The sequence below is a fragment of the Triticum urartu genome, chromosome 7 (assembly GCF_003073215.2).
Source record: "Triticum urartu cultivar G1812 chromosome 7, Tu2.1, whole genome shotgun sequence".
In the NCBI taxonomy this organism is placed as follows: domain Eukaryota; kingdom Viridiplantae; phylum Streptophyta; class Magnoliopsida; order Poales; family Poaceae; genus Triticum; species Triticum urartu.
This window is the reverse complement of record NC_053028.1, coordinates 695,120,794-695,136,787: the sequence shown is the minus strand read 5'-3', so window position 1 is coordinate 695,136,787 and position 15,994 is coordinate 695,120,794.

Below are 15,994 nucleotides of genomic sequence, written 5' to 3'. Positions count from 1 at the left end.
GCACCACACCCACGGTGCACCATTACTAGTTTTGAAAGAAAAAAATATAAAAAAATTTGAATTTTTTTTTAATTTTTTTGAAAAAAACTTAATAATGGCGCACCAGTGGACAGTGCGCCATTACTAGTTTCCATTACTAGTTAAAAACTAGTAATGGCGCACTGTCCACTGGTGCGCCATTACTAACAATTTTTTTTTGTTTTTTTTACTTTTTTTTAAAACTTCTAATGGCGCACCGTGGGTGTGGTGCGCCATTACTATGTCAACTAGTAATGGCGCACCACACCCACGGTGCGCCATTAATAACAAATTTTGTTTTTTTTTCAAAACTTCTAATGCCGCACCGCACACCAGGTGCGCCATTAGTAATATATTACTAATGGCGTACCTGTATGTGGTGCGCCATTGCTATATTCTAATGTCGCACCACACACGTGGTGCGCCATTAGTGTCCATTTCATCTATAGCCGTTTTCCTAGTAGTGTTTCTTCATGACTTATACATGTTCCGTATGACTATGAGATTATGCAACTCTCGTTTACCGTAGGAACACTTTGTGTGCTACCAAACATCACAACGTAACTGGGTGATTATATAGGTGCTCTACAGGTGTCTCCGAAGGTACTTGTTGGGTTGGCATATTTCGAGATTAGGATTTGTCACTCTGATTGTTGAAGAGGTATCTCTGGGCCCTCTCGGTAATGCACATCACTTAAGTCTTGCAAGCATTGCAACTAATGAGTTAGTTGCGGGATGATGTATTACGGAACGGGTAAAGAGACTTGCCGGTAACGAGATTGAACTAGGTATTGAGATACCAATGATCGAATCTCGGACAAGCAACATACCGATGACAAAGGGAACAACGTATGTTGCTATGCGGTCTGACCAATAAAGATCTTCTTAGAATATGTGGGAACCAATATGAGCATCCAGGTTCCGCTATTGGTTATTGACCGGAGACGTGTCTCGGTCATGTCTACATAGTTCTCGAACCCGTAGGTCCGCACGCTTAAAGTTCGATGACAGTTATATTATGAGTTTATTTGTTTTGATGTACCGAAGGAGTTCGGAGTCCCGGATGTGATCGGGGACATGACGAGGAGTCTCGAAATGGTCGAGGCGTAAAGATCGATATATTGGACGACTATATTCGGACATCGTAAGGTTCCGAGTGATTTGGGTATTTTTGGGAGTACCGAGTAGTTACGGGAATTCGTATCAGGCCTTAATGGGCCATACAGGAAAGGAGAGAAAGGCCTCAAAGGGTGGCCGCACCCCTCCCAATGGGCTGGTCCGAATTGGACTAAGGAGGGGGGGGGGTGCCCCCTTCCTTCCTTCTCCTTTTCCCTTCCCTTTCCTTCTCTCCTACTCCTACTACTCGGAAGGGATCCTAGTTCTACTAGGAAAGGGGGAATCCTATTCCCGGTGGGAGTAGGACTCCCCTAGGGCGCGCCATAGAGAAGGCCGGCCCCTTCCCTCCTCCACTCCTTTATATACGTGGCCAGGGGCACCCCATAGACACAACAATTGATCCCTTGGATCTCTTAGCCGTGTGCGGTGCCCCTCTCCACCATAATCCACCTCGGTCATATCGTATCGGTGCTTAGGCGAAGCACGGCATCGGTAGAACATCATCATCGTCACCACGCCGTCGTGCTGACGGAACTCTCCCTCAAAGCTCCGCTGGATCGGAGTTCGAGGGACGTCATCGAGTTGAACGTGTGCAGAACTCGGAGGTGCCGTGCATTCGGTACTTGATCGGTCGGATCGTGAAGACGTATGACTACATCAATCACGTTGTTATAACGCTTCCGCTTTCGGTCTACGAGGGTACATGGACAACACTCTCCCCTCTCGTTGCTATGCATCACCATGATCTTGCGTGTGCGTAGGAAATTTTTGAAATTACTACGTTCCCCAACAGTGGCATCCGAGCCTGGTTTTATGCGGTGATGTAATATGCACGAGTAGAACACAAGTGAGTTGTGGGTGATATAAGTCATACTGCTTACCAGCATGTCACACTTTGGTTCGGCGGTATTGTTGGATGAAGCGGCCCGGACCGACATTACGCGTAGGCTTACGCGAGACTGGTTTTACCGCCGTGCTATGCACACAGGTGACTAGTACTTAGTTAAGTAGGATCAACTGCCCCGCCATTCTTGCTGCATTAAACCATAGGTGGCTATAGAGCCAAGTGATGAGGCCCAACTTAGAATTCTCCTTAGCATCGATAAACCCTAGACGATAAACCCAACATAGGTGGCAATAGAGCCAAGTGATTAGTGCCAAGTGATTAGGCCCAACCTAGGCTGCCTCGGCATCGATAAACCCTAAATGATGAAAACTGAACTTGGCTTCTATAGGGTGCCTCGGTGTCGATGAGAACCTAAATGATGTACGCTTAGACTTTTAGGGTGCCTCGGCGTCGACAAACCCTAAATGATAAAAGCTTAGCTTTTAGGATGCCTCGGTGTCGAAAAACCCTAAATGATGAGACCATGATCTTGTTCCTTGACAATAACCAACTTTTTGATCAAACTTTTTTCCTATTTAGAGCGAAACATGGCCAACAACGATGAGGCCGGCGGTTCGGGCGGCAAGCAATTCTGGGAGCTGTCCCAGGACTTGGAGGAAGAACCTCACCGCTATGAGGACGTCGCGAAAGACACCGATCCTGACTACACAACCCCTAGTGGCGTCGGGGATGACACCACTGATGATGGCGCCGCGGATGCCACCACTGATGATGGCGCCGCAGATGCCACCACTGATGATGGCGGTGCACGCACAGATGGCAGCCAACCGAAGAGGCAACGGAAGGACTGGCACCTGAACGTGCTCGGCACCGTCAGGGAGGAATTTACTGAAGTGAACTCCGACGGGCATCCGACGGTGCCCAAACACGTAGTCAACGGGTACTCGATTCAGCTCGGGTGCATTCTCCGGAGCACCGCCTCGATCAACACCAATAACCTAAGGCATAAGGACCGAGGGAATTTGCGCAGCCTCCTCTTCACGAAGCTGCACGAACGATACAAGTTCCCCGCTGAGTTCGCAAACACACGCCTCTCGGGTAATAAAGTGAATGGTGCCGCCCTCATGACGATGAGCACGGCCCTGTCTACTTGGCAAAGCACGGTGAAGGCAATGATTGACAAAGGTGATAGTTATGAGAAGATCAAGGCGAAATATCCTTTGATTAGCGAAGATGACTACAAGGAGTTCAAGATCAAGTGCAAGAGCCCCGCAACCTCCAAATCAAGTCAGCGGGGGAAAGAAATGCGGCAGTTGAACATAGGGGTCCACCAACTCAGTCCCGGCGGTTACAGAGTGGCGGAGCCTGTATGGGACAAGGAGGGCGCGGAGCGTGCTGAGCAAGGCCTACCGCCCCGCTTCGAGAAATACAGTGACAAGCAGACCAGGAACTTTCTCAGGGCCCGGTACAAGGAGGACCCGGTAACAAAGGAGCTTACCACGGATCCGAAGACCAAGGAGCTTGAGCTTGTTCTAGTAAGGAATAGACCCCCGCGTAATTAGCTCCATATGGTTGCATTCTAATTAATCCCCAATATTTCTAAATGGTTCATGTTCCTTCCGCAGGACAAAGAAAGTAGTAACGCGGGGTCGTCTCAGAGCTCCCCTTTCGACACCCCTTTGAATAGGGCGTTGAACGTAATGAAAAACATGGATAAGCTCAATAAGGCGACGTCAGCTGGTCGTGTGGCCGGCAAAGGCTTGTCCACAAAATGGTCGTCATACTATGCCGCTGGTGGGCGAAAGGAGAAAAAGACCAGCTCAGAAAGCCAGTCGCGCGAAGTTGAAGCACTCAAGGCGCAAGTGGCGCGGATTCCGGAGATGGTCCAAGAGCAAGTGCAACAACAACTGGGATCGACGATCACCGGCATTATGCCTACCTTGATTCATGGGATAACGACGTGGATTGCGGGTGGCCAACAGGGGCCGCCCCCGATTCCCAGCTTCACGGCCAGCAACTCGCACAACGTGCAGGCGGCGCCATTGGTGTCTCCGGCGGCGGCGGTATTGGTGTCTACGGCGGCCGCGCCATTGGTGTCTCTCGCGGCGGCGGTTTTGGTGTCTCCGACGCCGGCATTGGAGCTTAATGCACCCGGGTGTACGTCGGCCGGCACCTCGCCAGCAAGCCGCCCCTCCGTCAGTTGCATGCCCGCCATTGGCGGTGCCTCGACATTAGCCGAGCTCGACGGCATCACGGTAACTAAGCCTCTCGGCCGAGGACTTCATCTCCTTGCCTTTGACTGGGCATCCCTGACGCCCTACATGTTTTCGCAGGGCGCCGCCGACGTTCCTTGCACTCTCCTGCACTTCGTGGGCGGCGAGTTGGTCGATGTCTCCAAGGGCAGAATCGTTCAACCGGGCAACCCCGTGTTCCACGGTAATCCGATGCCACCCACAATGTATAGGGTTGAAGTGGTTCGGGTGCTGCCAGGCTGCGACGAGCTGTTACCTCCGATTCGACCCGCTGGGGCCGACGAAGAAGATGAGATGACCCTCAGCGCCTGCGTAAGCTGGCCCCTGCTTTGGCCGAAGAGCCAGATTCATTTGGGGGCGGGGGACACCACCCCACAGACAAGACCGCCAGTCGTGCCGGTGCCAAGCCATGGCAAGAACGCCGCAACGCTACCAGACATGCCGGACATCCCTATGGCACAGGATTCGGACATGCATATGGCACAGGATCCGGACGACGACGAGAACGATGATGGTACATTTACCAACGTCGATAAGTACTTTGCCGAACATGGGTACGGTGACGAGTTCTGCAGGCGTCCTTCTCAAGAACCCAAACAAGACGACCGCGATCTAGCTGGTATGGCGGAGAAACCCAATTGCAACAGGTGTCATCTGGCGTTCAGTTCTCAGGAGATGCCTCCAGCTGCCGCCTTCACCAAGCCTCAGATAGCGGAGGTGCCAAATATTATCAGCCCCAACACGCTCAAGAAGGCGGTCTGTGAGCAGAACTCGGTCCCATTACAGCAGATCAAGAAGAAGGGCCAGAAACGGCAGACTAAAAAGGGCGCCGGTGCGAGCCAGCCAGCACCGAGTACGATCCGTGCTCAGGACGGGCCACCTTCACCTAAGGATATCTCGAGGAGGGTGCATGTGGCGGGTAGAGCGATGCTACCGACAAATATGCTCAGTGCTGCAACCGGTGCTATGCGGAGTCTGCACGACAGTGTTCTTTCTTTGGAGAAGCAGCGTCTCAAAGAGAATGATGTGGCATACCCGATTTTCACGGCCAAGGTGCCAGAGGGCAAGGGCTTTATGGATGGCGACATCGGGGGTACGATCGTCCTGCGGTTTGATGACATCTTTGCTATGTTTAACCTTCATCTGCTGCACTACACCTTCGTTCGGCTGTTTTCGCTGAGTATGGAGATGCGGATCACTAGAGACAAGACCCCAGACATCGTGATCGTCGACCCCTTCTACATGCGTGCCAAACTCTTGAGCAGCACTAGGGACCGCCAAGTCGCGAGTTCACACCTCGAAGACGTCATTCTGGCAAACCCAGATAAGGATAACTTCCTTGTGGCTTTCTTTCCCGAGTAAGTCATCCCTTAACCGCCCCGTAACATATGATTTCTTAGATTTCGATCGTTCTTTTTTTTCTAACATTTCATGTTCTGTGCAGTGACACACATTGCACACTCATCCTCTTAAGCCCGAAATATTCCATGGCCACGTATTTCGACCCGAACTGTAACTCCAAGATAGACTACACAAATATCAAGAAAGTTCTTGATGATGTTCTCCCTGGCTATGCCAAATCTGGAGGCACCTTCACCAGGGCAGTTCGTAAGTACGGCAAGCACGTGTTCGCCCACAATACGACGTTCTGCTGCGTCAAGCAGCCGCCTGGCGATCAGAAGGATGCCTACTACGCCCTCCATCACATGCAGGCGATCGTAAGGGGCCATCATCACCTTCTGCTACCAAATAATCTCAAAGATTGGGCCACGAGCTTGTAGGCAATCCAAGACGCGGACATCAGACAAGAATTCTTTCGCATCCAGGCGGAGTTTGCGGACATCATCCATCAAGATGTCCTTCATACCTCGTGGCAGTTCTTCCTCAGATATCAACCGTCCAACATTGAGATAGACGGAATGCTACAAATGCAGGCTGACAACACTCGCGATTTCATGACCATCACGATAGACGGTGGCTTCATCCACGCTTCTGTCCATGAGTCGAGTCGGAAGTAATGATGTGTAGTTTTGAAACATTGATTGGCTCATGTTGTAATTAAACTTTAAAGAATTGTATGTCTCTTTGGTTTGGACAGTCGTTCAACTTAGATGTAATCGATGCTATTTATTAGTAGGACCATGAATCGTGCTATTAATGTCTTGCTTTTCTCTTCCGATCCTTTTGTTGCATACTTATATATTGCTTATGTATGTATTGTCTGTTGTTTGGCTTGTGCATAGAGATGTCGTCGTATGTCGTGTACAAGGGTAAGGTTCCCGGAGTCTACGACGACTGGGAGGAGTGTCGGAGACAGGTTCACCGTTTCAGCGGTAACAATTACAAAGGGTACACCACTAGGGCGGAGGCGGAATCTAGATACGCCCGCTATCTAGCGGGAGAGAGGAGGGAGCGTTGGAGGAACCGGATGAAGACCAGTTTCATCGCGATGATGCTCATCGTGATGACCGCAGCTCTCTTCCATGTGATGGTAGTTTAGATGATCGATATCGACTTGTAATGTGAAGACAAACTCGATACTCGCGGTCTTGAGACTTGTAATGTTTTATCTTTGTTCGGTCTTTTGAATTCGGAGACTAATATGATGAATTGTATTAGGAGACTAATCTTCTATTGTATTCGATGAATCTGCTGTTGTTGTGTGCTACTGTCTATATTCTTTCAAATAATATATTTTGTAACCTGTGCAAAAATCAGAAAAGTAAAAAAACCTAATATTCATACTAATGGCGCATCACTACAGAGTGCACCATTAGTATGCCAAAGTATACTAATGGCGCATCACCAAACAGTGTGCCATTAGTATGCCAAGTATACTAATGGCGCATGCATCCGCAGTGCGCCTTTAGTGTGCCAAAGCACATGGTTAAATATGGCCCCTGGGAGGCATACTAATGGTGCATGGTGTTATATACTAATGGTGCACTCGGTGGTGCGCCATATACTAATGGCGCACTAGTGGTGCGCCATTAGTAATAAATACTAGTGGCGTGATACTAATGGCGCACCAGTGATGCGCCATTAGTAGGCAAAACTGGTGCGCCATTAGTAGGCCTTTTCCTAGTAGTGGGGTGTCAGTTTCTCGAAGTTTAGTTGAACCGAGTGTGGCTACGCCCGGGCCTTGAGAAGGTTAAAATAGCACCAACTTGACAAACTATCGTTGTGGTTTTTGATGCGTAGGTAAGAATGGTTCTTGCTAAGCCCGTAGCAGCCACGTAAAACTTCCAACAACAAAGTAGAGGACGTCTAACTTGTTTTTGCAGGGCATGTTGTGATGTGATATGGTCAAGACGTGATGAGATATAAGTTGTTGTATGAGATGATCATGTTTTGTTGAAGTTATCGGCAACTGGCAAAAGCCTTATGGTTATCTCTCTATTGCATAAGATGCAAGCGCCAAATAATTGCTTTACTTTATCGCTATGCGATAGTAATAGTTGCAAGAGCAATTGTTGGCGAGACGACCATGTGACGACACATTGATATAGATCAAGATGATGGAGATAATGGTGTCATGCTGGTGACGATGGAGATCATGATGATGCTTTGGAGATGGAGATCAAAGGCACAAGATGATGATGGCCATATCATGTCACATATTATGATTGCATGTGATGTTTATCTTTTATACATCTTATTTTGCTTAGTTCGACGGTAGCTTTATAAGATGATCTCTCACTAATTATCAAGGTACAAGTGTTCTCCCTGAGTATGCACCGTTGCGAAAGTTCTTCGTGCTGAGACACCACGTGATGATCGGGTGTGATAGGCTCTGCGTTCAAATACAACGGGTGCAAAACAGTTGCACACGCGGAATACTCAGGTTAAACTTAACGATCCTAGCATATAACAGATATGGCCTCGGAACACGGAGACCGAAAGGTCGAGCGTGAATCATATAGTAGATATGATCAACATAGTGATGTTCGCCATTGAAACTACTCCATCTCACGTGATGATCGGACATGGTTTAGTTGATTTGGATCACGTGATCACTTAGAGGATTAGAGGGATGTCTTTCTAAGTGGGAGTTCTTAAGTAATATGATTAATTGAACTTAAATTTATCATGAACTTAGTCCTGGTAGTATTAGCATATCTATGTTGTAGATCAATAGCTCGCGTTTAACTCCCCTGTTTTATTTTTGATATGTTCCTAGAGAAAACTAAGTTGAAAGATGTTAGTAGCAATGATGCGGATTGGATCCGTGATATGAGGATTTTCCTCATTGTTGCACAGAAGAATTATGTCTTTAATGCACCGCTAGGTGATAGACCTATTGCAGGAGCAGAGGCAGACGTTATAAACGTTTGGCTAGCTCAATATGATGACTACTTGATAGTTTAGTGCACCATGCTTAACGGCTTAGAATCGGGACTTCAAAGACGTTTTGAATGCCATGGACCATATGAGATGTTCCAGGAGTTGAAGTTAATATTTCAAGAAAATACCCGAGTTGAGAGATATGAAGTCTCCAACAAGTTCTATAGCTAAAAAGATGGAGGAGAATAGCTCAAGCAGTGAGCATGTGCTCAGATTGTCTGGGTACTACAATCGCTTGAATCAAGTGGGAGTTAATCTTCCAGATAAGATAGTGATTGACATAATTCTCTAGTCACCATCACCAAATTAGTAGAACTTCGTGATGAACTATGGTATGCAAGGGATAACGGAAACGATTCCCAAGCTCTTCGTAATGCTGAAATCAACGAAGGTAGAAATCAAGAAAAATATCAAGTGTTGATGGTAGACAAGACCACTAGTTTCAAGAAAAGGGCAAAGAGAAGAAGGGGAACTTCAAGAAGAACGGCAAGCAAGTTGCTGCTCAAGTGAAGAACCCCAAGTCTGGTCCTAAGCCTGAGACTAAGTGCTTCTACTGCAAAGGGACTGGTCACTGGAAGCGGAACTGCCCCAAGTATTTGGCGGATAAGAAGGATGGCAAAGTGAACAAAGGTATATTTGATATACAGATTATTGATGTGTATTTTACTAATGTTCGTAACAACCCCTCGGTATTTGATACTGGTTCAGTTGCTAAGAGTAGTAACTCGAAACGGGAGTTGCAGAATGAACAGAGACTAGTTAAGGGTGAAGTGACGTTGTTTGTTGGAAGTGGTTCCAAGATTGATATGATCATCATCACACACTCCCTATACTTTTGGGATTAGTGTTGAACCTAAATACTTGTTATTTGGTGTTTGCGTTGAGCATGACTATGATTTGATCATGTTTATTGCAGTACGGTTATTCATTGAAGTAAGAGAATAAATTGTTGTTCTGTTTACATGAATAAAACCTTATATGGTTACACACCCAATGAAAATGGTTCGTTGGATCTCGATCGTAGTGATACACATATTCATAATATTGAAACCAAAAGATGCAAAGCTAATAATGATAGTGCAACTTATTTGTGGGACTGCCGTTTAGGTCATATTGGTGTAAAGTGCATGAAGAAACTCCATGCTGATGGACTTTTGGAATCACTTGATTATGAATCAGTTGATGCTTGCGAACCATGCCTCATGGGCAAGATGACTAAGACTCCGTTCTCCGGAACAATGAAGCAATCAACAGATTTGTTGGAAATCATGCATATTGATGTATGTGGTCCGATGAATATTGAAGCTCGCGGCAGGTATCATTATTTTCTGATCTTCACGGATGATTTGAGGAGATATGAGTATATCTACTTGATGAAACACAAGTCTGAAACATTTGAAAAGTTCAAAGAATTTCAGAGTGAAGTGGAGAATCATTGTAACAAAATAAAAGTTTCTACGATATGATCGCAGAAGTAAAATATTTGAGTTACGAGTTTGGCCTTCAGTTAAAACAATGTGAAATAGTTTCACTACTCACGCCACCTGGAACACCACAGTGTAATGGTGTGTTCGAACGTCATAACCATACTTTATTAGATATGGTGCGATCTATGATGTCTCTTACCGATCTACCACTATCGTTTTGGGGTTATGCATTAGAGACAGCTGCATTCACGTTAAATAGGGCACCATCTAAATCCGTTGAGATGACACCGTATGAACCATGGTTTGGCAAGAAACCTAAGCTATTGTTTCTTAAAGTTTGAGGTTGCAATGCTTATGTGAAAAAGTTTCAACCTGATAAGCTCAAACCCAAATCGGAGAAGTGCGTCTTCATAGGATACCAAAAAGAAAATGTTGGGTACACCTTCTATCACAGATCTGAAGGCAAGATATTCGTTTCTGAGAATGGATCCTTTCTAGAGAAGGAGTTTCTCTCGAAAGAAGTGAGTGGGAGGAAAGTAGAACTTGATGAGGTAACTGTACCTGCTCTCTTATTAGAAAGTAGTTCATCACAAAAATCTGTTCCTGTGACTACTACACCAATTAGTGAGAAAGCTAATGATGATGATCATGTAACTTCAGATCAAGTTACTACCGAATCTCATAGGTAAACTAGAGTGATATCCGCACCAGAGTGGTACGGTAATCCTGTTCTAGAGGTCATGTCACTTGACCATGACGAGCCTACGAACTATGAGGAAGCGATGATGAGCCCAGATTCTGCGAAATAGCTTGAGGCCTTGAAATATGAGATGAGATCCATGTATGAGAACAAAGTATGGACTTTGATTGACTTGCCCAATGATCGGCGAGCCATTGAGATTAAATGGATCTTCAAGAGGAAGACAGACGCTGATAGTAGTGTTACTATCTACAAAGCTAGAATTGTCGCAAAAAGGTTTTCGACAAGTTCAAGGTGTTGACTACGATGAGAGTTTCTCACTCGTATCTATGCTTAAGTCTGTCCAAATCATCTTAGAAATTGCCGCATTTTATGAAATCTGGCCAATGGATAAACAAAACTGCATTCCTTAATGAATTTATTAAACAAGAGTTGTATATGATGCAACCAGAAGGTTTTTTCAATCCTAAAGGTACTAACAAAATATGCAAGCTCCAGCGATCCATCTATGGACTGGTGCAAGCATCTCGGAGTTGGAATATACGCTTTGATAAGTTGATCAAAGCATATAGTTTTATACAGACTTGCGGTGAAGCCTGTATTTACAAGAAAGTGAGTGGGAGCACTACAACATTTCTGATAAGTATATATGAATGACATATTGTTGATCGGAGATAATGTAGAATTATTCTGCAAAGCATAAAGGAATGTTTGAAAGGAGTTTTTCAAAGAAAGACCTCGGTGAAGCTGCTTACATATTGAGCATCAAGATTTATAGAGATAGATCAAGATGCTTGATAAGTTTTTCAATGAGTACATACCTTGACAAGATTTTGAAGTAGTTCAAAATGGAACAGTCAAAGAAGGAGTTCTTGCCTGTGTTACAAGGTGTGAAGTTGAGTAAGACTCAAAACCCGACCACGGCAGAAGATAGAGAGAGAATGAAAGTCATTCCCTATGCCTTAGCCATAGGTTCTATAAAGTATGCCATACTATGTACCAGACCTATTGTATACCCTGCCCTGAGTTTGGCAAGGGAGTACAATAGTGATCTAGGAGTAGATCACTGGACATTGGTCAAAATTATCCTTAGTGGAATAAGGATATGTTTCTCGATTATGGAGGTGACAAAAGGTTCGTCGTAAAGGGTTACGTTGATGCAAGGTTTGACACTGATCCATATGACTCAAAGTCTCAATCTGGATACATATTTAAAAGTGGGAGCAATTAGCTAGAGTAGCTCTGTGCAGAGCATTGTTGACATAGAAATTTGCAAAATACATACGGATCTGAATGTAGCAGACCTGTTGACTAAACTTCCCTCACAAGCAAAACATGATCACACCTTAGTACTCTTTGGGTATTAATCACATAGCGACGTGAACTAGATTATTGACTCTAGTAAACCCTTTGGGTGTTGGTCACATGACGATGTGAACTATGGGTGTTAATCACATGGTGATGTGAACTATTGATGTTAAATCACATGGCGATGTGAACTAGATTATTGACTCTAGTGCAAGTGGGAGACTGAAGGAAATATGCCCTAGAGGCAATAATAAAGTTATTATTTATTTCCTTATATCATGATAAATGTTTATTATTCATGCTAGAATTGTATTAACCGGAAACATAATGCATGTGTGAATACATAGACAAACAGAGTGTCACTAGTATGCCTCTACTTGACTAGCTCGTTGATAAAAGATGGTTATGTTTTCTAACCATAGACATGAGTTGTCATTTGATTAACGGGATCACATCATTAGGAGAATGATGTGATTGACTTGACCCATTCCGTTAGCATAGCACTTGATCGTTTAGTTTGTTGCTATTGCTATCACTACTAGAAAAAGGGCTGCTAGTGGCGCACCTATTTTCGCTACTAATGGCGCACTACTGGTGCGCCACTAGAATCACGCCATTAGAATTTTTTTCTAATGACGCACCTGTGGTGCGCCATTAGAATCTGGTATTCTAATGGCGCAATGCTGGTGCGCCATTACTATGGCCCACGGTGCGCCATTAGTATCTGGTATACTAATGGCGCACCACATAGAAGTACTCCATGGTGCGCCATTTTTTTTCAGATTTTTTTTTAATTTTTGTCAAAAAATTTCAAATTTTTTTTTCGTTTTTTTCTTAATCTCAGGTCATTATGTCTTAATCTCGGGTCAATATGCTTAATCTCAGGTCAAATCGCACTCCATGGTCAAACTTTCCAAAAGGTCACCCATCCTCACACTACTCCAACCCAAGCACGCTTAACTTCAGAGTTCTATCCAATCCCAGCAACAGCTCACTTCACAGGCACTTGTTGATATATCTAGCATATCAATCCTATTATACCTTGTTGATGTCTAGGACTTTGTTCATGTTCATGACTATGATGAAATTTTGAAAAATATTTCAAACTTCCCGGTCATATTATGTATCATTTTCTGAAACAAAATTAAAAAAAATCAAAACCTTTTTTTGAATTTTTTTGCCTCTAGATCTTGAAAGCCCCATAACTTTTTTTGTGTTAGGTTTTTGGGGATTTTGAAAATGTTTAACGGTGTTCCCCCAATTAAATTCGGATGTAACTTTTCGAGTAGATGATTTTTCATGTATAAAACTTTTTAATCCGAGTTCGTATGCAAAAGTTATGCCCATTTTACAAATTTCCACAGAGATTTTGCAAATAAAGTCGAAATTTATATTTGTAAAATTTCCCAACAACTAGACCACATATCACATGGCAAACTTATTTTCTTTTATTTTTTTGACATTTTTATCATTTTTTTATTTATTTTTAACTGAAAAGGCGGTCCACGAGGGGGGGGGGTGCATTCGGTGGAAACCGGGCAAACTAGTAATAGCGCACCGTGGGGTGGTGCGCCATTAGTAGTTAAACTAGTAATGGTGCACCACACCCACGGTGCGCCATTACTAGTTTTGAAAGAAAAAAATATAAAAAAATTTGAAATTTTTTTTGAATTTTTTTTGAAAAAAACTTAATAATGGCGCACCAGTGGACAGTGCGCCATTACTAGTTAAAAACTAGTAATGGCGCACTGTCCACTGGTGCGCCATTACTAACAATTTTTTTTTGTTTTTTTTACTTTTTTTTAAAACTTCTAATGGCGCACCGTGGGTGTGGTGCGCCATTACTATGTCAACTAGTAATGGCGCACCACAGGCACGGTGCGTCATTAGTAACAAATTTTGTTTTTTTTTTCAAAACTTCTAATGGCGCACCGCACACCAGGTGCGCCATTAGTAATATATTACTAATGGCGTACCTGTATGTGGTGCGCCATTGCTATACTCTAATGGCGCACCACACACGTGGTGCGCCATTAGTGTCCATTTCATCTATAGCCGTTTTCCTAGTAGTGTTTCTTCATGACTTATACATGTTCCGTATGACTATGAGATTATGCAACTCCCGTTTACCGTAGGAACACTTTGTGTGCTACCAAACATCACAACGTAACTGGGTGATTATATAGGTTCTCTACAGGTGTCTCCGAAGGTACTTGTTGGGTTGGCGTATTTCGAGATTAGGATTTGTCACTCTGATTGTCGAAGAGGTATCTCTGGGCCCTCTCGGTAATACACATCACTTGAGTCTTGCAAGCATTGCAACTAATGAGTTAGTTGCGGGATGATGTATTACGGAACGGGTAAAGAGACTTGCCGGTAACAAGATTGAACTAGGTATTGAGATACCAATGATCGAATCTCGGGCAAGTAACATACCGATGACAAAGGGAACAACGTATGTTGTTATGCGGTCTGACCAATAAAGATCTTCGTAGAATATGTGGGAACCAATATGAGCATCCAGGTTCCGCTATTGGTTATTGACCGAAGACGTGTCTCGGTCATGTCTGCATAGTTCTCGAACCCGTAGGTCCGCACGCTTAAAGTTCGATGACAGTTATATTATGAGTTTATTTGTTTTGATGTACCGAAGGAGTTCGGAGTCCCGGATGTGATCGGGGACATGACGAGGAGTCTCGAAATGGTCGAGACGTAAAGATCGATATATTGGACAACTATATTCGGACATCGGAAAGGTTCCGAGTGATTCGGGTATTTTTGGGAGTACCGAGTAGTTACGGAATTCGTATCGGGCCTTAATGGGCCATACAGGAAAGGAGAGAAAGGCCTCAAAGGGTGGCCGCACCCCTCCCAATGGGCTGGTCCGAATTGGACTAAGGAGGGGGGGCGCCCCCTTCCTTCCTTCTCCTTTCCCTTCCCTTTCCTTCTCTCCTACTCCTACTACTGGGAAGGGATCCTAGTTCTACTAGGAAAGGGGGAATCCTACTCCCGGTGGGAGTAGGACTCCCCTAGGGCGCGCCATAGAGAGGACCGGCCCCTCCCCTCCTCCACTCGTTTATATACATGGCCAGGGGCACCCCATAGACACAATAATTGATCCCTTGGATCTCTTAGCCGTGTGCGGTGCCCCTCTCCACCATAATCCACCTCGGTCATATCGTAGCGGTGCTTAGGCGAAGCCCTGCGTCGGTAGAACATCATCATCGTCACCACGCCATCGTGGTGATGGAACTCTCCCTCAAAGTTCGGCTGGATCGGAGTTCGAGGGACGTCATCGAGTTGAACGTGTGCAGAACTCGGAGGTGCCGTGCGTTCGGTACTTGATCGGTCGGATCGTGAAGACGTATGACTACATCAACCACGTTGATATAACGCTTCCGCTTTCGGTCTAAGAGGGTACGTGGACAACACTCTCCCCTCTCGTTGCTATGCATGACCATGATCTTGCGTGTGCGTATGAAATTTTTGAAATTACTACGTTCCCCAACAAGTACGACCCCAACTATTACTTTGGATATCCGCCAGGCCAGCCGTGGCTAGACCAACTTAGGCCAAAAGCCTAAGCTTGGGGGGAGTACGTCTTTCTCAGCGACATTACATTCATATTCACACACTCATTGCTAGTTGTCGGTACTCATACTTTTTCATTGTATCATCCATGCTAGTTTATTTTCCCTTTTTTATGCTTTCTTCTTGTGTGTTTAATAAACCTTAAGAAAAACAAAAAAAATTAGTTGTATCTTTCAGCTAGTTTACTTTCCATTCCTATAGTAGTAATAATTAAAAGAAAACCCAAAAACATTTCTCGTTCTTCTTTTGCTTGTTGGGAGCTTTCCCGTGTAAATAGTTTTATTTATTTTCTTATTCTTTGGGGGTCAAGAGAAGAAGACCATTATTAAAATGATTGAGTGGCTCTCATATGCATTATTGTTGATCTAACAAAGAGCCCATATTACCTTGT